The sequence below is a fragment of the Grampus griseus genome, assembly GCF_964374135.1.
Source record: "Grampus griseus genome assembly, chromosome: X".
NCBI lineage: Eukaryota > Metazoa > Chordata > Mammalia > Artiodactyla > Delphinidae > Grampus > Grampus griseus.
This window is the reverse complement of record NC_138999.1, coordinates 44959744-44984042: the sequence shown is the minus strand read 5'-3', so window position 1 is coordinate 44984042 and position 24299 is coordinate 44959744. Positions and strand designations below refer to the sequence as shown.

The window sequence follows — 24299 nt, the reverse complement described above, 5'->3', positions numbered from 1 at the left end:
TGACTGTGATTTATGATCTCCACACACTGTCCCAGTTCTCCAAACTATCACACTAACCCACACACTGTCTTTATTACTCCCATTTCTGCACATACATTATCCTATCCTGTACTATCATACACACAAGTGTCCATACAGTACCATGACACCCACTGTCAAATGTAAGTACCTCTAATCAACCTCCATTATCACACACACCATCTCCATCACTCAGTCACATCTACCATTACTCAATCCCTACACTATCACACAGTGCCTATCCATACCCACTATCATACACACAGTCCACATCCCCACTATAAAACCTCCATCATCCTCCAAAATTCCTTTCCCACATGCTCATGCTATCTCCATATCATACACACTCACAATCAATAACCACATCACCTCCATTCTCACACATTCTTTTGCCATTCCTCACTGACACTCAGAAACTGCATTTACCCATCACACACTTTATTCAACAACTCCACTCAGACACTCATGATTTCCATGCTCTAAGTTATCATAAGTATTACCATTCCCCATTGTCATGCATGCTCACTGTACCTATCTGCCCCCACTAATTGATATACTTCTTATTGCCCCCAGCATCACACACTCAAACATATAAACACACTAACCCTATCACTTCCACCATGTACCTATCTTCTACCATCACACTACATTTTCCCCATTCCACCCACTGTCTACGTCCTCCTATTATTGCTTGAAATGCCCCATCCACATTTTCAAACACACAAGCATCCCAGGGTCTCATTAACATCGTGTCCTTTCTCACTATTTTCTTTCCCTCCCTACTCTTTCACACAACCATACATATGCACAGTTCTCATCTTCCACAGTATGACATGCACTGCATCCCTATCATTATCACATACTTTCTGATCTTGTCCTGTCACTAACATTCACATTGCCCCTGATTTCATTTTCAGTGATTTCATACCATCCTCCACTATTATTCACACCGTCCCCATTGCCACCATGATCACACATACCTTGCTCACATCACTTCCCACTATCCCACTGTCACTCAATACTCTCCCCATCTCTGCATCAAATACACAGCTCAGATCATCCACAATTTCACACATGGTGCCCATCCCCTGCAATCTTTCTCATTTTCTCTCTTTTTTCCCTTCCCTTCTCTTCTCTCCCACCCCCATACCACATACTTTCCCAATATGTGGTTATTACATGAATGCAGATATAGTAGGGAAATTTCTTACATGAAGCTTCATTTCAAAGCTTTAGTAAGTAGAGGAACAGACCATGGTCAAATTACAATGTTTTGTGTTCCCACTTTAGCTAGTTGTAAATGGATTCCTTTTGGTACATTTGCCTTTAAGAAACATTTCTTCATGTTTTGTTACTGCATTTAGATGAAGTTTTTAAATATTCCATTGATATGACTTTAATATGAAACTATGCAGTTAAGTTATTTGCACTATACCTAAGTCTTCCTAAAATATCCCAACAGTTTTTTTTGTGAAGCTAAAAGCAAAATTGTGATATTTTTGGTACTGTAGAGGATAGACAGGTTCAAGCAAATGGCAATACTGAAGATATCACTAAGTTATGTTAGATGGAACGCTCAATCTTCACTTCTCATGCTTCCATGTGGAAGAACTTCAACTAGACTAACACTCCTGCTTTTCTGTCCATGGGAAAAGAGATGAGTTATATGACTAATATGTTTAGGAGAAATATCTGAGTAGGCTTGGCTTGGGCCCTTGCTCTCTGCTTCTCTTTCAGGAATCTGTGTGCCTATAGTGAACATGCATTCTGACTGGCTCCCTGCCATACAATAAGGGGCCTACTTTGGCCTGGAGTCTTGTGGTTTTGCAGTTGTCTGGGCAAATCTGCCTAATTCTGGGGTCCACACTAATTGGAACTCCACACTAAAAGCATCTTCTCCAACCAGCTTTATTAGTAATGAAGATGATGTTTTGATCTCCATCTATCTGATTCCTACATTTATATTTCAATTGGTTTTGAACCTAGGCAGGGAAGACAAGTGTTATTTATTGATCCCTTACAATTCCCACACAATGTAGACCACTGAAATCATGTAAATTCTCTTTACTGGCTTTATCTGTCTTTAACACAAACAAGTTTCAAGGTGGAGTTTGTTTTTGATTAGCACTTAAGATTGCTTAGAATTCTTTCATGGGATAGGGTGGCAAACCTTTATGTGAAATACTAGAAAAGGAGTTAGATATTCATCCAGATGTACGGAAGCCTTACTAGAGAAAGACAAGATTATACATCGGTGAACCATTTCTTAAGGGGTAAAAAACCCTTTTAAGAAAAAACTAGAATTTAGTCTGATAGGATGTTCTTGTTAACAAGTTTTCTGGAAATTTATACTCTAACAGACATTTTAGCTATTTCTTTTTTTTCTTTTTGCTAGCTAGCTTTGTGCTAGCTTTTGAGCCCTTGCATACAAACTTAAATACTGTGCTTGTCTACTTATTAGTGAAATAACACCATTTCAGAGTACAATTTGTGTCCAAGGTAACTAGGCCCAAATATTGGAATTTTCAGTTTTTACCCTAGGACAATTTGTGTTGTACAGAAATGCCAACTGTTCTCTGGAAATAAAGCAGTGTGAGAACTGGACTTCACATGTGACCTCTTTTGCATAGGAACACTTTTCATCCTTGCACATAGTTGGGTGTTCTAGTGGTACTGACCCAAATACAACAAGGTCAATACTGCTAATCCATTAGCAGTACTATTTACAATTACCAAGATATGGAAGCAACTTAAGTGTTCATCAACAGACGAATGGATAAAGAAGATGTGACATATATATTCAATGAAACACTGCTCAGCCATAAAAAAAGAATGAAATTTTGCCATTTGCAGCAACATGGATGGACTTGGAGGGTATTATTCTAAGTGAAATAAGTTAGACAGAGAAAGACAAATACTCTATGATATCACTTATATGTGGAATCTGAAAGATAAAACAAACTTGTGAATATAGCAAAAAAGAAACAGACTCACAGACATGGAGAACAAATTAGTGGTTACCGGTGGGGAGAGGGAAAGGGGGAGGGGCGAGACAGAGGTAGGCATTTAAGAGGCAGAAACTACTAGGTATAAAGTGAATAAGCTACAAGGATATACTGTACAACACAGGGAATATAGCCAATATTTTATAATAACTATAAATGGAGCATAACCTTTAAAAATTGTGAATTAGCATATTGTACATCTGAAACATATATTGTACAGCAACTCTACCTCAATTTAAAAAAAAACACAATGAGATATCACCTCACACCTGTCAGAATGGCTATCATCAAAAAGTCTACAAATAACAAATGTTGGCAACAATGTGGAGAAAAGAGAACCCTTGTACACTGTTGGTGGGGTTGTAAATTGCCACTATGGAAAACAGTATGGAAGCTCTTCAAAAAACTAAAAATGGAACTACCATATGATCCCTCTGAATTCCAGACAAGACTGACACTGACTAATTCATTTATCCATTCACCTATCCATTCATTACTTTATGGTGCTATATGTTAATCTAATCAATACATTTAATAAGGACCTGTTATGTGTCTGGCATGGTTCTAAGGCCCTTGAGATATATCAGTAAACAAAACAGACAAAAATCCCTGCCTTCATGAAGCTTACATTATAAAACATACTTAGGCATACCCTGATCAAATTCCTGAACTCAAAGAATAAAGAAAACATCTTACAACCTTACAGATAGAAAGAAAAAATTATCTACAATAGAAAAATTAAAGCCAGACAGGCAAAGAACTTTACACGAAACTTCATGATTTCAATCACTAATTTTCCCAGAAATGGCTTTACTAAATTCTCAGGAACGCTGAAGTCAGTCTTTGACTCAGAACCTATGTTTTCCTAGGACACATTATCTAACAGAGGCAATACTACCCTTTTCTCATGCAACTAGATGTGTGCTTTTCAATTTTTTTTAAATTAACGATATATTGTTTAGGGACATACATATAAGGTGATAAAACTATAAGAAAACCAAGGGGACTGTTAATACAAAAGTCAGGGAGAAGTGTTACCTTTAGATGGAGGTAGACGGGAGGGGTGATTGGAGAAGCGCACATGGCAGGGGGGGCACTAAGGTATGGCTAATGTTCTATTTCTTGTCCTGGATGGTGGGTTTACTGGCATTATTTTATTCATATTATTTTAAATGTAAATAATCATTCATTCATTCAACAAATAATAAGTGCCCATCATGTATCAGGCATTATTCTAGGCATTGTAGACACAGAAATAAATTAGATAAAAATCTCAGTCCTTATGGAGCTTGCAATAAAATTTTCCAGAGCTTAAGCACAAGAACATACACACTGAAAGAGTCTACCAAGTGTCCAGTACAATAGATACACAAATATCCACACATCACCATGAAATTTCAGAATATCAGTGATAAAGTAGAAATTCTAAAAGCTTCCAGGAGTTGGGGGTGGAAATAGTCCAGACTGGAATAGGACAGAAAGCTCTAGAAAGGGGATTTCCAGAAAATAACCTAACTTACTTGAGTATGTTGCAAAAACCCAAACAAAACCAAAAAAAACAGACATACAGATTAGATGGAAAAGATAGTAATATATAAAAAATGCAAGTGAAAAGCAATTATTCAATCTAGAATTGATAAAAATGTGTACAAGAAAAATGTAATCACAATTCACTACTGGTTTCTTTAGTGAACAATGCACACACAATAATGTAAATGTTATCATTAAAAATGTATGCTATAACTATATTAAAAGGATGGAGAAGGGAAGTAGGAGAGGAAAAGTGAAAATTTAATCTTCATCTACCACAACAGGAAGTCAACAGCTAATACCTGAAATAAGTAACTCAAGAAATAATAGTATAGCCGTATTGTTTAGAATTATTGAGATAAAAACCAAAATAAATAGCTAACACATTTCAAAGTTGGTTACTTCAGGCACTTGAGCCTGGTGAGTGTGGGGAGGTGAAGCTAAATACTGCTATTTTTTGTTATGACTAAATATTTTTAAGCCATATATAGGCCTTATTATAATATAGAATATACTGTATCTAAATATTATACTTACTATAATAAAAATACAAAATAGAATATACTTTCATTATAAAGGGAGCTAGTTAATTATAAAGGAAAGGGATATGATGAGAACTGGGATTTACTGAAATTAATATGGCCAACAGAATAGATCAAGAGGTGAGGAGCATATAAATGTAGAAAGTGAAGGGCCCCCAATGTTTGCCTTTTATTCTTTTGCAACTCAGGGAAGTGGGTGTTCCAAATTGTTCTTAAATTGTAGCAATAGTCAAAGGGGAGTTTTACACTTGAGAAGTGACCACCAGAGGACCTGGTAGCCCCAGTCTCACAGGTAGGGTGGAACTGGAAATTATGGGTCCAAGATAGTCAGAGACAGGGGAGACTGAAGACAGGAGAGGGGAAATTTATTCTGGGAAAGAAACTCAGACTGCCACAAGAGAGCACAAGAAGAATGTAGTATTTCCCCTGGTTCCCCTCCTACCTTTCCTGCTGCTCATTCTCAGCTTTTTTGCCCCCATCCCCACTCCCAAATGCCTGTATTTCTGAGATTCTTCCCCGCCCCCACCTTTTCTCACTCCACACACTCTCCTGGGGCAAGCTCATTCATACCTTAATTAAAACCAGCACCTCTATGCTTGATGACCTCCAAATCTATCTGTAACCCTACTTGCTTCACAGCAGAATAAATTCCTGACTGCCTGCTGAATACTTCCTCTTGGACATTCCAAAGGTGCTTCAGACTTTGTTCAAAATTGAACTCATCATTTTTTCCCCTCAAACCTGTTCCTCATTCTGAGTTCTCCAGCTCATGGAATGGTTTTTACATTTCAACCACCAAAGGCAGAAAGAAAACTGAAGATCATCCTAGATTCCTTCTTCTCATCGGCCTCCCTATATCCTCCAGTCAGCCACTGAGTTCTTAATTTTTCACATACATGTATTCTAATTTCATTCCCACTGCCTTAACTCAGGCTTCAACATCTCTCCTCTTTTGTAATAGCCTCTGAACTCGTCTCCCTGTACCCAGTTCTGTCTTCTCCAGTCTATCCATCAAAATCTCATCTGCTAGACAACTGATGAGGACATACTGTATAGCACAGGGAACTCTACTTAATGCACTGTGGTGACCTAAATGGGAAGGAAATCCAAAAAAGAGGGGATATATGTATGTGTGTGGCTGATTCATTTTGCTGTGCAGTAGAAATGGACACAGCATTGTAAAGCAACTATACTCCAATAAAAATTAATTAAAAAAAACTCATTCACTGGATATTTCTAAAATGCAAATGTGTTCCTGTTAATAATCCCTTGACTAAAATCCCAATATCTCCCCACTGTTCTTAGTATAGCATTCAAGGCTCTCAATGATCTGGCCACTATCTTCTTCTCATTAAATACCCTCTCACTTTCTATGTTCCAAGTATACTAACCATTTTGAACATACCATAAATATACTGAAAACATTGAATTATTTCATATAATGTGTCTTTGCTCATACCACCACTGCTTGGAATGACTCTCTTCTATTTCTCAGCCCCAACAGTTAAAGCTGACAACATCTACACACCTTGCAGGACTTAGGCATTAATTTCTTTCTGGAACCCTCTCCCACCCAACAGAATTAACTATGTCCTCCTCTGTGTCTCTAATGTATTCTATATAGACTTTTATCAAGCATCTGTGATATTTTGCTGTGTACATTTGTTTATGTGTCTCTTCTACTAATATCAGCTTCTCTAGGACTAGGAACATATCTTTTTCACCTCTCTATTCAAAATATATATCACAGTGCCTGGTATAAAGAAGATGCTTAACAAATGTTTCTGAATAAATAAAAGAATCATCATAAGGATGTAATATATGAGGCCAGCCTGATGCCAATCTCCTATCTATGGCAGACATCAGCAATCTACCATAGAATTGTCCCCTTGCACCTCAGAATCATTGTCAAGCCAGCATATTATTAAAACCGATTTCGATCAATTGGAATTGGCAGAAGATATAAAATTTATTTCTTATCCTGGAATGTAGGCTGTCACAATGGAGTGCCTCAGTAATTACTGGAGTTGATCTAAGAGAATTAACATGGGAGAATAAACATAACCAATGGCAGAGTATCTCCTAAACACTCTTTGCAACAGTATGTTGTAGCAAAAATTGGCATCAGGAGGTAAATTCTGTCTGTATACATCCAGCACTACCCATTGAAGAGACATCTTGTCATCAGAAGAGACAAAACCCCACATATTGGTATTCTGATTTATACTTCAATTTCGTCTCAATTGATTCAGAAAATATTCCTCTCTAAGGATCAGAAATCTGATAACAAGCAAAGTGCTGCACCTGAGCTACCAGGCATATCACACTTGGAGAAACAATGGATCAACTTATCTTCATTCCTTCTGCATCCAGAACCCCTGGGAAAGTACAGAAGAGAAAAAACTCCTTTCTCAAATGGAACAACAATCTATTGGAGCACTGTTTCCAAATCTTAAGACCATAACACATATACAAAATGATAACTTATCTACAGACATGGGGCTATACTGGACAAGACTGTTCATTGCCAGAAGTAACTGGCCTGGAAGCTCCAGGCAAATTGGGCTGCCTGTACAGTGTATTAGTTTCCTATTGTCACTACAAATTACCACAAACTTAGTGGCTTAAAGCAACATAAGTTTATTCTTTTACAGTTCTAGAAGTCGAAAGTCTAAAATGGGTTCACAAGGTTGCATTCCTTCTGGATGCTCTAGGGGAGAAGCATTTCCTTGCTTTTTCTAGCTTCTAGAGTCTACATTTTTTGGCTCATGGTCCCTTTCTTCAACATCAAAGTCATCAGCTTAGCATCTTATTTCCTCTCTGACCCCTGCTTCTGCCCACATATCTTCTCTCTATAACTCTGACCATCTTGCCTATCTCTTATAAAGAGCCTTGTGATTATACTGAGCCCACCCTAATCATCTAGGACAATCTCCATAGCTCAAAATCCTTAACCTTTTACCATTTCAAGTAACATATTAGGTTCATATTCAGGTTCTGGGAATTAAGACAGACATCTTTGGAGGTCCACTATTTAGCCTACCATTTGCAGATTGTGCAAGCTGTGCATCACATGATTCTGCAGGGTATCATTCATACTGTGCACATCATAGATATTTGCATTTATTATGACAATTTTCTGGCAGGTAGTAATAAAATGTTTTGAGGAAGAGATACCATATTCCAATTCACACAAAGGTACCATATGACTTAGCAGAAGCTCATGGTCTAAAGTGATTAATATCTCAACACAGCTGTAAAACACTGGGGTCAGGGAGCTCTGTATTATAGAGGGTTGAGGCCCTGGAAGAACTAAAAAAATTATAGCAAACATTCATTAAGTGTGTACTATGTGCCAGGCACTACACTAGACACTTTATAACCCTTAAAATCCCTTGAATCTTTACAACTTGTTGTGGTATTAATATTCTGACCCAAAAAATGAGCAACATGAGACTCAGAGAGATTTATTAAATATAACCAAGGTCACACAGCTAGAAGGTGGTTAAGCTGGTAAATAAACCTAGGTATAGCTGATTCTAGAACACAAATACTTTTCTGCTGTACCATGCTGCCTCTCTTTTTTTTTATTCTTTTGGCCGTGCCACACGGCATGTGGGATCTTATTTCCCCAACCAGGGATTGAACCCATGCCCCCTGCAGTGGAAGTGCAGAGTCTTAACCACTGGACCACCAGGGAAATCCCCATGCTGCCTTCTTAAAGTGAGAGGATATAAAAATCAATGTATTAGAGTTCTTATACCTTGAGTTTCTGGAAGGCATACTGATCTGTCAATGCTAAGGCACTGAATATTCCTATGGCAATTTCAAGCAGTAGTTCCTCTGAATACTGGGTGATAGACAAGCAACCTATGTCTATACCCATACCGGGAGGAAAATCATTCCATATACCCTAGTTTCTCCACTTCTTATCGGCTAGATTTTCTCGGTTTATTTTGGCTTTTCTGGTTATAATTCCTAAAATGATCTGGAACCTTTCCTGAAGCTTCCAGCACACACATCTGTCTGGCCTTCATTCCTACTCAGTCTTTTGTAGAACTGGACAATTCTCCCTTATTTCGTGATGATGAAACTGACCTAGCCAATTTCAGAGCCTACACCATGAGAAGTGGTTGTGGTGAACATTTGAGAAGAGAATCCAGTTATTAATGAAATCTTTCAAGTTTGGAGGTGATCCCTATTCAAAGCAATAAACGCTTTATAACCTTTACTCCATTTTCTGGAGCTCAATGTGGAGTTTCTGGGAGTATTTACCAGATTCCAAAACTGACTGAAGGCTACCAAAACTCACTGCACTGAAGAGTGAATTGTGATTTCTGGAATGAATCACTTAATGATGAATAAAGGCTAACAAATCTCTGAAGATTTACACATTGCCAGTATAAACCTAGAATAATTAAACTGTCTAGGATTCAAACCCTGGCTCTTCCAGTGATAGCTGTGTGACCTTGGGAAAATTCTTCCATCTCTTTTTCTTGGTTTCTTCACATGTAAAACAAGGATGAGAGTTCCTATATTATCCGATTGTTCCAAGAATTAAATGATTAAACAAACTATGTAAAGTTCTTATAGTAGTAGTATACATGGTAAGTGTATAATTATATGCAATAAATGGAAAGTATTTTAATTAACTTTTATTATGAATCCTTTTTTCATTTTTACCAAGATCTGATTTTTCTCACAAAGACCTTTCCACAGCATTACATTAATCAGATTCCTGTACTGTCTAATGCTGAGCAAGATTACACTTCAAATTGAAGGCCTTTCTACATTCACTGCACTATGAACTCACTGATACCAAATAAGGCTAAATCCTAAGGAAAGCATACTCATTTTTTTTTTTTTGCGGTACACGGGCCTCTCACTGTTGTGGCCTCTCCTATTGCGGAGCACAGGCTCCGGACGCGCAGGCCCAGCGGCCATGGCTCACGGGCCCAGCCACTTCGCGGCATGTGGGATCTTCCCGGACCGGGGCATGAACCCGCGTCCCCTGCATTGGCAGGCGGACTCTCAACTACTGCGGCACCAGGGAAGCCCACTCATATTTTTTACATACATTGAGGGTCTTGCCTTTATGAATCACTTAATGATAGATAAGACTTAGCCTCTAATTGAAGGCTTATTCATTCTAGTAGTTTCTCTCCACTATGAATTTGCAGATGATAAACAAGGATCTCCTTCCATCTCCACTACGAATTTTCTGATATTCTATAAGGACTGATATCACCAAAACCCCTTCCCACATTCATTACATGCATAAGCTTTCTTTGCACCATGAATTCTTTTTTGGCTTAATAAGATTTGAGCTAGATCTGAAAAGCCTTCCACACAGGCATTGCAACCATTTTCTTACCTTGGAACTCTCTCATGTTTCAAAAGAAAATGTCTGAGCTTGTCCTGAAATCTTTCCCAGTTAATACCCTCATAGGGTTTCTCTTCACTATGCATTTTCATATGGTGGAAAAACCTTGATTATTCACTGCAATTTCTTTCACATTGGGAAAGTTTCCCCACCCTATGAAACTTCTGGTGTTGAAAGAGAACCGAGTTCTGCCTGAAGGCCTTCCCACATTTTTACAGCCATATTAATTAATAAGTTCTCAAGTGTGAATCCTCAGATGTCAAATTAAGATCGGCCTCATGACTAAAAATTCCTTTATATTCATTACCTTCACAGGATTTCTCTCTACTAGAGTACTCTGAGGCATCAACCTTGAACACTAACAAAAGACTTTTAGACACTAATCATACATGTAGGGCTTCTGTGCATCAAAAATTTCCCAGTGTCTCACACATTCTAAAAACTGTGCAGAGTCATAGTCCTATGAACCATATCTCTATGCTCTTTCTCCTAGGGGCTTTCCTCATATAACAGACATCTAGCTCAGCCTTTTCTCAGCCAATGCACTCTCAGCCTTTCTCTTCAGTAAGATTATTTTTATAAGTGGCAGTATTGTGCCCACAACAGACTTCCCTGGAGAAAGGAATATGTTAGATTCTTCCCTGTAAAGCTTTCTTGCAGCCTATGTCATCACATGCCAAGTCTTCTCCACAGAAGAGACTCTGACCAATTGGTCTTGGATTCTGGATCCATAATATTCTTCGGAATTTGGCTTTTTCTGAGATTTCCCTCATTGAAATAGATCCTAGTCTTAGTCATAAGCTTATCATCTAAAATGATAGATCCTCAAACATAAATGGGCAAAAAAACATACGTAAACCAGTCACAAAAAAGGAAATATAAAAACATGAAATATTTTACCTTATCAGTCATCAATAACTGTAAATTGAAACAACCATGTGAGATTAACTGTTCCTCTCTCACTCTCACCAAGCAGTTTATATGAGTGCATGTTTGACTGCTGTCCTTGCTGGTATGAATGTAAACTGGTAAAAACTTCTAGAAAACAACTTTCCAGTGTGTAATTATGAGCCATAGAATAGTCGTACCTTTTGAGCCAGTAATTACTCTTTAAACAATCTACCAAACAAAATGGTCAGATATGCAAATAAAGATTCATGTACAAAACGATTCATTGAAGCATTTATATTAGTGAAAAAATGGAAACACACAAAATATCCAAAAACATGGAAATGGTTAAATAAATTGCAGTATACTTTTATGAAGGGATATTACGCAGCCAACAAAAATGTTGCCCAAAATTGTTACTGACAAGGGAGATTCTCATGTGAGATAATTTTTAAAGAAAACAGGTTTTAGAGGAGAAAGCATGGGCTGAATTGTGTCCCTTTAAAATTCACATGTTGAAGTCCTAACCTCCAGTACCTCAGAATGTGACTGTACCTGGATATAGGACCTTTAAAGAGGTAATTTAGTTAAGATGAGATCATTAGGGTAGGCCTTTATCCAATATGACTGGTGTCGTTATAAGAAGAAGTTAGAACACAGAGACACATAGAGGGAAGACCATGTGAAGACACAGGGAGGAAAAGATAGCCATCTACGAGCCAAGGAGAGAGGACTGAGAAGAAACCAACCTGGTCAACACCTTGATCTTAGACTTCTATGCCTCAGAATTCTGAGGAAATAAATTTCTGCCGTTTAAGATACCCAGCCTGTGGTACTTTGTTATGGCAGTCCTAGGAAACTAATACAGCAGGATACAAAATTGTATATACTGAAAGGAAATATATCAATTAGTTAATAGGATTTATATCTGGGTAATGAAATGAACAATTTTTATTTCCTTCCTTATAAAGTTTTGTTGTTCTCCAAAATCCTCACGATGAGCATGTGTCTACCTTTATAATACAAAGTATGTAAAAAAAAAAAGATAAAGATATCCACAAGCAAACACAGAATAGATAGAAAAAACACATATAACTTTTACTTGATGAAATGAAGCTGCCAAAATGAGGCAGAAAGAAAATTAGTCAGAAAACTAAGGTCTAGGGACTTCATGGCTTTGTCTCACTTTTAGGTGGCCTCCCAACTCAGGGAGAGAGGGACTTGGAGAAGCAAAGTGATGTGAGGATGACTAGTTTGTTTGGAGGCTAATGGCAGAGACAATGAAAGAGATTCAACTGAGTGGAAATGGGAAGATGCCCTGAACAAAGGAGGTGTTGAATGTGTAGAACTAAGAGAGAAAAGCAAGGATTTGGAAGAAGGGAGACGGCAAGAGATTCATTTTCAGGGCACTGAAGAAGGGGAAGCAATAGAGAAGGGAGAAGTAACTGGGCATGCTAACAAAAAGGTAACCAAAAAGAAAACAGGAAAAGAAAGATTCTCTTTTGCCTGATTTTATGGTACCCACCAGATGGAGAGTTTGAGAGGGGTATAGGGGTTTAGAATATGTAACCCCAAAATATGCCATGTTGGCATATTGATTATTTTGAATTAAAGGTACTTGAGAACCAGCTGGTGCAAGAATGATACTCTGACCCTCCTTTGTCCCCCTGAAAGCAGGAGAAAACTTTCTCAAGAGAAAGAGATCCTCCCTGTACCAGAAGGGTAGAAGGCATCCTTATCACCAGAGACAGGGAATTTAGGGCCCGAGAAGGCTGTACAAACAAACCTTGTTAATTCTTTACTATTTCTAGGCCAAACCCCTTTGCCTTGTCGATTCTTCATAAATACATTGTTTTTTTTTTTTTTTGCGGTATTTAGGCCTCTCACTGTTGTGGTCTCTCCCATTGCGGAGCATAGGCTCCAGACGCGCAGGCTCAGCGGCCATGGCTCACGGGCCTAGCCGCTCCACGGCATGTGGGATCTTCCCGGACCGGGGCACGAACCCGTGTCCCCTGCATCAGCAGGCGGACTCTCAACCACTGCGCCACCAGGGAAGCCCAATACATTGTTTTTTTAATCTACAAGGTATAACAGCTCTCTGTTCTGATCACTTGAGTCTCACATTTTTGTGGGACTCCTGTACATACAAAATTAAATTTGTTTTTATCCTGTTAATCTGTCTTATGTCAGTTTAATTATTAGACCAGTCAAGGGACCTATAAAGGAAGAAGGGAAAATTTTCCCACCCCTACAGTTGCAACAATAAAGACAACAACTACTACAACTATTTAGTAAGCATATACCAAGCACAAACACTCACTGAAATACTATATTTCACATGGAAACCTTGAGAGATAGGTTTTATTATTACAAATGTATAGATGAAGAAACTGATGGTCAGAGAGGGAAACTGAGTTACTCAATATTTTAGAATTAGTAAGTAGGGGAACTGATAGCCAATTCAAGTATGCCTGGCTCTTAAGCTCCTGTGTTTTCCACCATGCCAAGGGGCCTCGTGGGCATTCACCAACCAAAATTCCAAAACTATCCTAACATTATCTAATAAAGCTGTAAGTTCACAAGTCCCTCCCTACCTCATTTTCCTTCCTTTGCTCACCTAAGAGGATTTCTTTCTGGGTTCTTTTGTCCTTAGCTCTTTCCAAATTCAGATGGGAATTTATTTTGGTCTTTTGATGTGGAAAATCCTGCAGCTGAAAAGGAAATAAAAGTTTGTGGTTAGAGGTGGGGTACTGCATGTCCTTAAATTCAGTTCTGAAGGGTACAGGGGGGGTGATGGAAGGGGGTTTCTTACTTATTAGATGTTTTAGAACCAGGCAAAGGTCTTGTGAAAGAGGCATAGAAATGCTTGTGTTCCCAAGAGCCACGGAGAGGGCGCTGACCTTGAGGGATGAAAACCTGATAAGAAAAACACAAGTCATTTACTCTCCATGGATTTGTTCCATAATCCAGGAACAGAAAACATTGGAATCCAAAGGTTACGGTGCACTGAATTGGTTAAGCATATAGGCTTCAGGGTTGAAGAGAGCAAGGCTAAAATCCCAATGTTACTTCTTACTTGCTATTGGACCTTGGGCAAATATCCTTACTTTTCTGAGCACTGGATGTGTGCAAAGGGAGTGTTGCTTGCCATTCCAGTAAACAACAATGTTGCCAGCCATCAAGTCAGCAGCCACTGCAGCCGCCCCCCACTCCTCCCGCATGGTGCGCCCTGAAAGGAATTCACGATGGAGAAAAACAGGAAGCATTCTGTGCTGGGGATACTGGCCCTAGACAGTTATAAGATGCGTATCTAAGGAATAATTTGAGCCTGGACTCTTGCATCTTCCCATACATAGAAAGTACTAAAATGGTTAACTTGAGATGTCTATTTTTGTGATTAGCAGTAATATTTTGATGTTCAACTACATTTTTTTCCAGCAAAGAACTCCTATATACCCTGTCTCCTCCCTCAGTAAGGTCCCCGAATCAAACTTAACTCGCTACTTTTAGGTTGTACATATTTCCTCAGCCAACAGATATTTCCTCTATAAAATAAAGCAAATAAAAACCCAAAAGGTAATGAGACGTTCTGAGCCTAAACCTAATCTCAAAAGAAAATGAAAGAGTTCTAGGAAAATTTGCTAGTTCTGCCCCCGCAGCTTGTTTGGACAAACCCTCATGATAAAACAACTAAAAAAAATCTTGGTGAAAAAGAAGTAACAACTACTTGAAAACAACAAAAAGACAGGGCAATAAAAACATGGAAATATCAGAGCAACACCATGGGAAAAGGGGAACCTAGAGAAGTAAATATAAGCAGAGAGGCAATCCCCCCAAAATTTAACTTTCTATATTTCAGTTGCCTTGAAAGGCAAAGGAAACAGATAAAGCCCAGAACTACACAGAGTAGGAAAACTATCAGGAGACCCTCCCTACAATAAGCTGGGACCCCAAAGACTACCATCTCGGGGTAGGAAGCAGGTCATTTTGTAGCTCAGGTTGAACTACAGGACTTGCCCTGGGATCCTTGAACCTTGAATTAGACAAAGAAGCAAATCAGCAGGATCAGCTGATAACAGAAAAGACTTCAAACACTGGGATTAGCAAACACAAACCATAAAATCAGTATTTTACCATGGATAAAGAAATAAGTAACAAACTTAAAGATACTTCCAAGCAACAGGAAACTGTAATAAGTGGTATATCATAAGTAAACCTAATCAACTTAAAAAAAATACAATAGCCCAAATGAAAAACTCAAGGTATAGCTTTCATCAGGAGATTAGGAAAATAATTTATGAAAATTTAAGACAAGTCAGGAAATTAATAAGAGACAAAAGATGGAAAGTACAGAAGAGTGTAAGAGACTCAAACTGCTCTCACTCACTGAAGCAGGTGTCAGGACTTCGTAAAAGTGATCACGCTGAATCTTAACAACTACTTTACGAGGCACAAAATATATAACTTCACTGATAATACAGAAAATCCTTTTCAGCCCTTTCTCCATTTCTACAAGCAAAATTGGGCTCCAGACCTGCTTTTTCTTTAAAAGTAGCTAGTGAAATTCCAGAGCCTAACTTTACAAATGCAAATGTTCACAATCAACAAAAGGAAACTCAAAAAGAAATGTGGGCTCTGTACTCTCTCCCTACAGCCTTGAAGGGGTGGAAACCATTTTGCTTCACAATTATTTCAAATAATCTAAATTTGAAAGATGTTAAATTGAGAATTTTAATGAGAATGTCAATCTTGTTCTCTTTTACAATATGGAGACTTATGAATATTCATAACTGCTACCAACTAATTCTATTCTCTGTTAATACATATCTTTCCTTAGAAGTATTATTTAAAGAAAGGCATTTTATAAGACTCTTGCAACTTTAGAAATTGATGCTTTTTTCTATGAAAATAACCCACAAATGAAATGTGTAATTCTAATTAAGTATCTTATTTGGTAATTCATTAACCTGGTGGGGTAGACAGAATAATGGCTTTCCCAAGATGTCCACATCCTGATCCTGTGAGTATGTCACCTTACATGGCAAATGGGACTTTGCATGTGTGATTAAGGATCTTGAGATGGAGAGATTATCCTGAATTATACTGGTGGGCTCAATGTAATTACAAGAGTCTATAAGAAGGAAGCGGGAGGATGAGAGTCAGAGAAGGAGATATGATCATGAAAGTAGAAGGTCAGAGTCACAGAGTTGAAGACGATATACTGGTAGATCTGAAGATACGGAAAACGACCATGAACCAAGGGAACGCCGGCAGCCTTTAAGAAGCCGGAAAAAGCAAGGAAACCGATTTCCCCTAGAGCCTCTGGAGGGAGCTCGGCCCTGCCAGCACCTTGATTTTAGGACTGCTGACCTCCAGAACTACAAGATAATAAATCTGTGTTTATTATCTACGTTTGCCACAATTTATTACAGCAGCAATAGGAAACTAATACATCTGGTGATAAAGCTGAAATTGCTATCTCTGTATTTAAAAACAGATTAATACTTCTAAGACCATTCTGACAAATTAGGAAAAGATCATTGGCACTTTCCTCTCTACCCATAGGCATGGATAAACAAATATAAATCCATGATTCTGCTGGATTTACTATGTAACAAATACTTTGAGAGGATATATTTCTTTTAAATGAACAGTGTCATGATTTCTATTTCACCAGTGAGAAAAATGAAACCCCTAAGGTCAGTACACTATAAGCTAGGATTTAAATCCCTGTCTACTGGCTACAAAGTCTAGTATTATTTCACTACATCTTGCTGCCTCTCAAACTGCTTGGGGTGTGATGAAGACAGGGTAGAACATCTAAATGTATTCCTCAAACAACCCACAGCTGCACAAAAGACTCCATGTTTGTGAGATACTCTACCTTTTTGCTTTAACTCGATGATCTCACAGTAAGCAACATGCTGTTTTCTTAGTTTGACTTCCCAAGTACCCCAAATGACATACCCTAGAGAGAGGACCTGAGTGTTCTCACCACAAGAAAATATTAGTGTGAGACGTGTGTGCTTTTCTCTCTGAATCTTAGTCTCAGTAAATTAATTTGTATTTGTTTATCACCAAGTTTCATTTTAGCATTTCACAAATGCTAAAGACCAAATCCTGGACAGTAGTCAATTAACTGAAATACTACCACCTTGTAGGCTCTTTTATTAAGTACTGTTAAAATTTCCAAATAAAGGTAATTTCCTTTCTTTGATGACTTCTAAAGTATTTACACGTCAAACACAGCTCATTAGAGCATGAGGCCTCAGAGATGCTCAAGTGAACTTGTTTCAGAAAAGAATTCTACTTTACTTTATACACGATGATATCAACTTACAGAGGTATAAGGACTGAAAGGGAAAAATAATTACAGTTATTCACAAATTACATTAACAAACCAAAACCACTTTGTGATAATTCACTGGGCTGTACAGGTATAATTCACGTACTTTTAAGTATGATTTACATAAATGTTATATAAAAACTCAATAAAATCTACAAACAAACAATTGGATCTAGAGAAAGAGGTTAGTAAGGTGAATGGATCTAGAAACTATACACCAGAAACAAGCATTCCCATATACCAGTCACAATGAATTACAAAATGTAATTTAAAAATATTAGCGAGAGCAACAAAAACTATCAGTACACAGAAATATACCTAACAAGATATGCATGAGACCCTTGCAGAGAAAATTATAATAAACTTTTTTCAAAGACGTTAAAAATATCTAGATAAAAGGAGAGATAAACCACGTTCATTGTTGTAAAGATGCCATTTCTGTATCTATAATCTATAACTAAAATGCAGTTCTAATCAAAATTTCAGTTTCTCAGAGACCATATTAAGCTTATCTCAAAATTCATATGGAAAAGTAAAAGGCAAAGAATATACTTTTGAGGAAGAGTTAAGGAAGGGGTCTTTCCCTACCAAATATTAAGATGCATTACAAAACTATAGTAATTAACAGTGTAATACTAGTATAGAAATAGACAAATAGACCAGTGGAAGAGAACAGAAAGCCTAGAAACAGATATATACATACATTACAACTTGGTATATTATAGAGACAGCATTATAAATCTGTGGAGAAAGAACAGACAACTCAGTAAATAGTCCTTGAACCACCGATTAATCATTCAGAAAAAAAAATAAGATCTCTACATCATATAGTACATAAAAATAAATTCCAAGTGAATCATAAACCTAATTGTGAAAAGAAAATTATAAAAATTTTACAGGAAGATACCGTAAAACACCTTTATGAAATCAAGGTGAGAAAGAATTCCCTAAACAAGATGAAAAAAACATGTCATAAAGAGAAACTGATAATTTCATGGGGAAATGGAAGTAGCTGCTCTTCCATGAAGGCTAAGGTGATCAATATTATAGCATAAACTGAACCATTTATGAAACTATTTCTATTTGTCCCCTTTCCCTAGCTCTTCTAGACCAGAGTGGCCTCTCAACTGCTCATTTCTTCGGGTACTTCCCAAGCTCAAGGCTAGATGACATACCCAGGTAGCTACCGTACATGGTCTAAATGACCACCTGCTCTCTGGTCCCCACACTCAAGAGGATTCTCAGCCACTGCCAAATTAACTGCTACTTCTATGGAAAATTAAGTTCTTACCATGGTGCCTTCCAGGAGGCCTTCTCTGAGCCCCGGGGTTAGAGATACCCTCCTCCATATTTCTACTGAAAGCACCACACCCTGGTCTCTCTGTCATAATACTCCCTGTTGTAATGTCTGTGTCTATCTCACCCACCAGACTCAGTAGAAAATATATCTAATTCAACAACATGTCCTCATTATTCAGCAGAGTCTATATCACTACATTTTTTTACTTATTTTCTTGATTGATTAATTAATTAATGGTCTAGCTAACTTTTCTAAGGTTTGAAATCAATCTATCTTCCCCACAGGTATCCTACCACTTCTGACATTCTCAGACTATGTATGTTTTCCTCTCTCATCTTCTGTAACTTCCCTCTTTCTTCACTCATACTTCCTATCTACGAGGGTCCTGGGAAAATATTTTTCTGATAACCAAGAAAATAGAGGGAATGAAAAGTAGCAAGCCACGCTCATTGCCTCTTGAAGCTATCAGTTCACTATTCTCCTTCCCACCTAGAATCTTTCCTTTGTGACCTCCAGGATCCCCCTCCTTGAAAAATAAGCTTACCACACCCTTCAGTGATGTATAGAACACCCCCTTCACCTTCTAGCCATAAATGAAATAGTTCTCTCCTGAGCCTGCTGGTTCTCCCACATCCCTGGTCCCAAAATTCCCAACTGGTAAACCACACACACTGGTATGTGAAACCTCTGCATAACATGCTACTCAAGAAGTATCTGTCAGATGGACATTCTCAGGTGGCTTGCCCTGTGATACAGAGCAGAGCCCAACGTGTTGTAAAAGATAACTGGGTCCTATATTAACTGTATTGTAGGACTACACTGTAGTGTTCAACTGGTAGTAAAGAAGGATGATGTTTTCTAGAATAACTCTGCCTTGTAAGTATGTATGGAAATGCAGCCAAGAGCATTAAACAGATTGACACAAATAGAAGCCAAAGGATGAAAGGACATCAAGTGGAGAACCACAATAAATATGCCACTGTTTTCAATATCTTGAAAATTCAAATTCTCAACATGCATAGAGAAAGCAAAAATAATAACAATAGTAAAAAGTAAAGAAACAGAGAACTAAAATACGAAATAAGCATCTCCTAATTTTAAATATGCTCTAATATTAGTGAAGTAAATCAGGTCCAAGAAGTACATTAAATACTAATTTTAATTAAGGTTTGGAATTATTTATTATTCCATTACTAGTTTTAAAATTAAAAAACAATAATACATATGTATAATATTTCACACCTTCATATAAAATTTTGTCAATTTTCTAAAAGTTGATAAACTCATATGCAATTTTTGATCACTTCAACTGTATTTCTACAAAATTCAGGTAATTAAAGGTGTGCCATAAACAAACAAACATAAGATGAGACTCTAGGAGGCACTCCAAATGCTTATCCAGCCATCTTCACTTCTAACTGGCCACAGAAATAAACCAACCAAGGTTCTCAATCTTTGAGATTTTGGGTGAGAAACAAACAAGCCAGGGTCCTCCCTAAGGACAAGACTCCCTAAGGGACAGACTGTGTAAAAGAAAGGAACAAGCCAGCTCCCTCCTTGGAGATGGCTAAAGATGGTTGTTCAAGGATCCTCCAAAGACACAGGGTCATCTAAGCCACTACCCCAGTCTTCATATTCTGCTAGCCATAGATGCTAATTATCTCTGATCACTTCCTGGTTCTGGTTCTTGACCCTTGAGTTTGAGGAAGAGTTAACTGAGTCAGAGCCCACCCACAGAACCTCTGGCTAATTGCTAAGATCAATTGTTTGGACCATCCAAGAAAGAGGAGCATTGTAGGATGCTAACCCAGCTGTCTTCATTCTCAAATGGCCTCAGAGGCTGAGCAACCACACTCAATTCTAGGGCCCAATTCTTGGGCCTAGAAACTCTGAAAAAGATAGGACCAAACCAAGGTTCTCCTACTGAAGCAGCTAAGGGCAACTGTTCCAGGAGAAATGTTAAATAGTAACCAAGACCCCCCCATATCCACAGCAAATCACAAGTCCTGGCTATCCCTGATCATCTCTGAGCCATAGTTTTCTGGCCTCAAGACTGGGGGAGAAAAGAACCAAGGTATGTATCCTCATATACTTTTAGTGGGAGTTAAAATTGATGCAATCCTTTTGAAAATCAATTTTCCACTATCTAGTAAAGCTGAAAATATGCATAAACTAATACCAGATAATCCCTCTCCCAGATATATATCTTAGAGAAACTCAAGCACATGTGGAACAGGAGACATATATAAGAACAGCAGTACCGTTCACAATACCCCAAAACTGAAAGCAATCCAAATGTCCATAAACAGTAGAATGTATAGACAGATGTGTGTGTCCACATGTATCTGTATACATAGGCAAAGAAATGATTATCATAAAAGGCAAGTCAGGATAAATGGTTACCTTTGGGAGAGAAACAGGGATAAGACGAGGCTTCTGGATAACTTGCAATGTTCTATATTTGGCCCTGGAAGGTTCTTTTACGGGTGTTTACTTTATAATTATTCATTTTAGTGTACATTTACATTTTATGCAACTTTTGGTATTTTTGTTATATTGCACAATTCGAAAAACATTAAAAAAAAAAAAAGAATTCGGGCCTCCCTATGGAACTCCCTTAAAGCATCCCCTAAGTGCACGTGTTCTCAACCTTTCTGAGGTAAGGAATGACATAAAAAGCATCCACCCCTCTGTAAAAGCTATGGGGACTGGTTATCCACATTCATTTACAATAGGATTTTTGGAAAGGGAAGCCTGGGCAGGCCAGGGTCCTACCAGCAGTGCCATTTCCCTTAAAGTTGCTAAGGGCAGTTGTTCAAGTCCCTCCAGGTACAGGAAGCAGTGAATAGAATGCTATCTTAGCTCCCCTTACATTCAAGATTTTACCGCCAGTCCTTTCTTGGCCCTGGTTATTGGCAAAAATAAAATAAGGTTTGTGAAGTAACGACAAAGTTGAAACAAAGCCAGGACTATCCAAGGGATCTGCTGCAAAGCTGGTTAAGGGCAACTACTCACGCTGGCCATTGCTGCTTCCATTCCCTAACTCTTCCTCCCTTCTGTAAAAATCCCCACTCCTTTGTCATGCCATGTGCCTCTTAGCTACACTCACCCCTTCTTCCACAAAAGAGCATCTTTCTCGCCTTCCTCTCTACTCTTACACGCTAAACCTTTCCTACTATCTTTGATGATCCCATGGCTAACTTGTCCATCACCCCAGCTTCACAGTTCCTTGACCTCCTTCTACTCCAGCTCACCCACCCACGGAATCTTCTCATCATCCAGAACTACTTTCCCCCTGAAATCTTAAGCTCCTATATCCTACTCTGACCATGATTTCTTGTCTGCCATTCCACCTCTATCTAACATCCACTCTTTGAGCTTTGAAACCTCCACACAGCTTCACTGACACCCACCCACATATTCACACAGCTTCTCCTTCTCTGGTTCTACAGAATCCTCCTGAGAACACACTTTTTCCTGATGAGACTAAATCCCATGGTCTATAACCTGAACTAATCTCATCAGTAACCTCAATAATCTACTTAGCCCCTCAAACCTCCCACCACCCAAAATCATCATCACACATTCACAAGTCTAAAATCAAACCCAATGCTTGCCTTCCTTGCTCCCACTTTTTGGCAGCCGAACACACCTGGAAAAAAGGACAAGACTAAAAACATTTTATTTCCAGCTCAGAGAGGTGTTCATTACTGCCCATCAATCTTCTCTCATTCCCCAAAGAAGGGTGCAACCTTCTTCCTCTTTCCTCTGGCTCCTGGTCATCCCCTCTCACACTCCAGAATGCCCTTACTGCCTTATTCAGAGAGAATATATTGGGGCAAGAAAGAAACTCCCTCAATCTCTTGCCTTTCCAAAACCTCACAAACAAGCCTTTCTGACCCTCTTTAACTGCAATATCAGAAGTGATGCCCTTTCTCTTGTTCATGGCCAGTCCTTCCACGTGTTCTCTATACCACAGCTTTTCCACATTTGCTTCTCCAGTTACCCCATTTCTCTCCTGTATTTTCAATAACCTCTGTTTTTATTAGCTCCTCCTCTGCAGAACATATAAACACGCTCAGATCTCTCATCCTAAAAATATACACATATCATTTGTTATCTATTCTACTTTTCATAGACAAGAGTCTTGACACAGTAGTCTACATTCACTTCATCAACACTTTCGCCAATTACACTACTGGCCTGCTGTATTTTAGCCTTCATCAATGCACTGATCCATACACGCTCACTGCTCTGGTTTCCCCTAAATCCTTAACCTAAGAGAACCCTCTCAAATCCACGTTATATATCCATGTAGATAAATTTCACATTTTATATTTTTAAAAGTTTAAGATAGTAGTTTTAAAAAAGAAGTGCAATACATGTTCATTAGTGTACAACAGTGCCTGGCACAGAGAAACACATAAAAGGAGATAAGCATCTTCAATCATCATTCCACCCTCCCAGAGATAACTGTTAAAGCTATATTCTAACCTCTGGGAGAAGCTGAAAAAAAAATCACCTCATACCCTTAAATCCCAGGAAGGAGAGGAGGAAGAGGAATTCTCAGATTACTCAAGGATACACAACTGGGCCTCGGTGCCAACTGGTGGAGCTTTGAAGAGGAAGAGCACAATAGGCAAAAGTTTTGGTGTGGCCTGTTAAAGAAAAAATTATTCTGACACTTGTTAAAATGGTAAGAAAGACTTTATTGAGGACTATTGTGATAGGTGTCAAGACTATTGCTACAGGGGAGAGAGATTGGACTCAACTCTGAGTACAGTAAAGACAGCTGGGGATCTATAGCCAAGAAGCTATAGAAAATTACTAAAAGGAAACGTCAAGACGAAGGTGATTGTTGCTAAACTAACTTGGGATTCTCGCTGAAGGCAGACCAGAGTGTTAAAATATCAAGTAAGGGTTGGGGGATTCTGGCTAAATTGAATTAGCAGAATCCTTTCTAAAACTAAGCAGGCCAAAGACAATGCCCAAGGATGACGTTTAGTTGAAAAGAGGGCTCAAAGGAACATGACTAAAGTTTGGTCAAGGAGACAGTCTTTGTTAGCCCTTTCCCACTCTTCAGCTTTCCTTGGGGGATGTTTCTCCACTGAAATATTCTCTATTTTAGACCTGTGGCAATGAGACGGCCCCTGGATATACATGAGCAAACAGAATTACAGACATACAACACTACATCCATGTGTATGCACAGATCTATTTTGTATATATTATATATTATTCTATACATGTGTGTGGTGTGTGGGAAAGTTATGTATATGTATATACA

At 38.3% G+C, this 24299-nt stretch overlaps 1 protein-coding gene across 2 annotated transcripts in view; it reads right to left on the bottom strand.

Moving 5' to 3' along the window:
* MAGED1 (MAGE family member D1) overlaps positions 1 to 24299 on the bottom strand; it is a 74194-nt gene that overhangs the window by 24455 nt on the left and 25440 nt on the right. The window contains exons 2-3 of one of the 2 annotated variants that reach the window (XM_082681456.1): positions 14179 to 14282; positions 13984 to 14077 (exon numbers count right to left, since the gene is read on the bottom strand). The exons of the other annotated variant lie outside the window; for it this stretch is intronic. The gene's annotated coding sequence lies outside the window, so the exon portion shown is untranslated. The remainder of the gene's footprint in view (positions 1 to 13983; positions 14078 to 14178; positions 14283 to 24299) is intronic. 2 annotated transcript variants of the gene reach the window in all.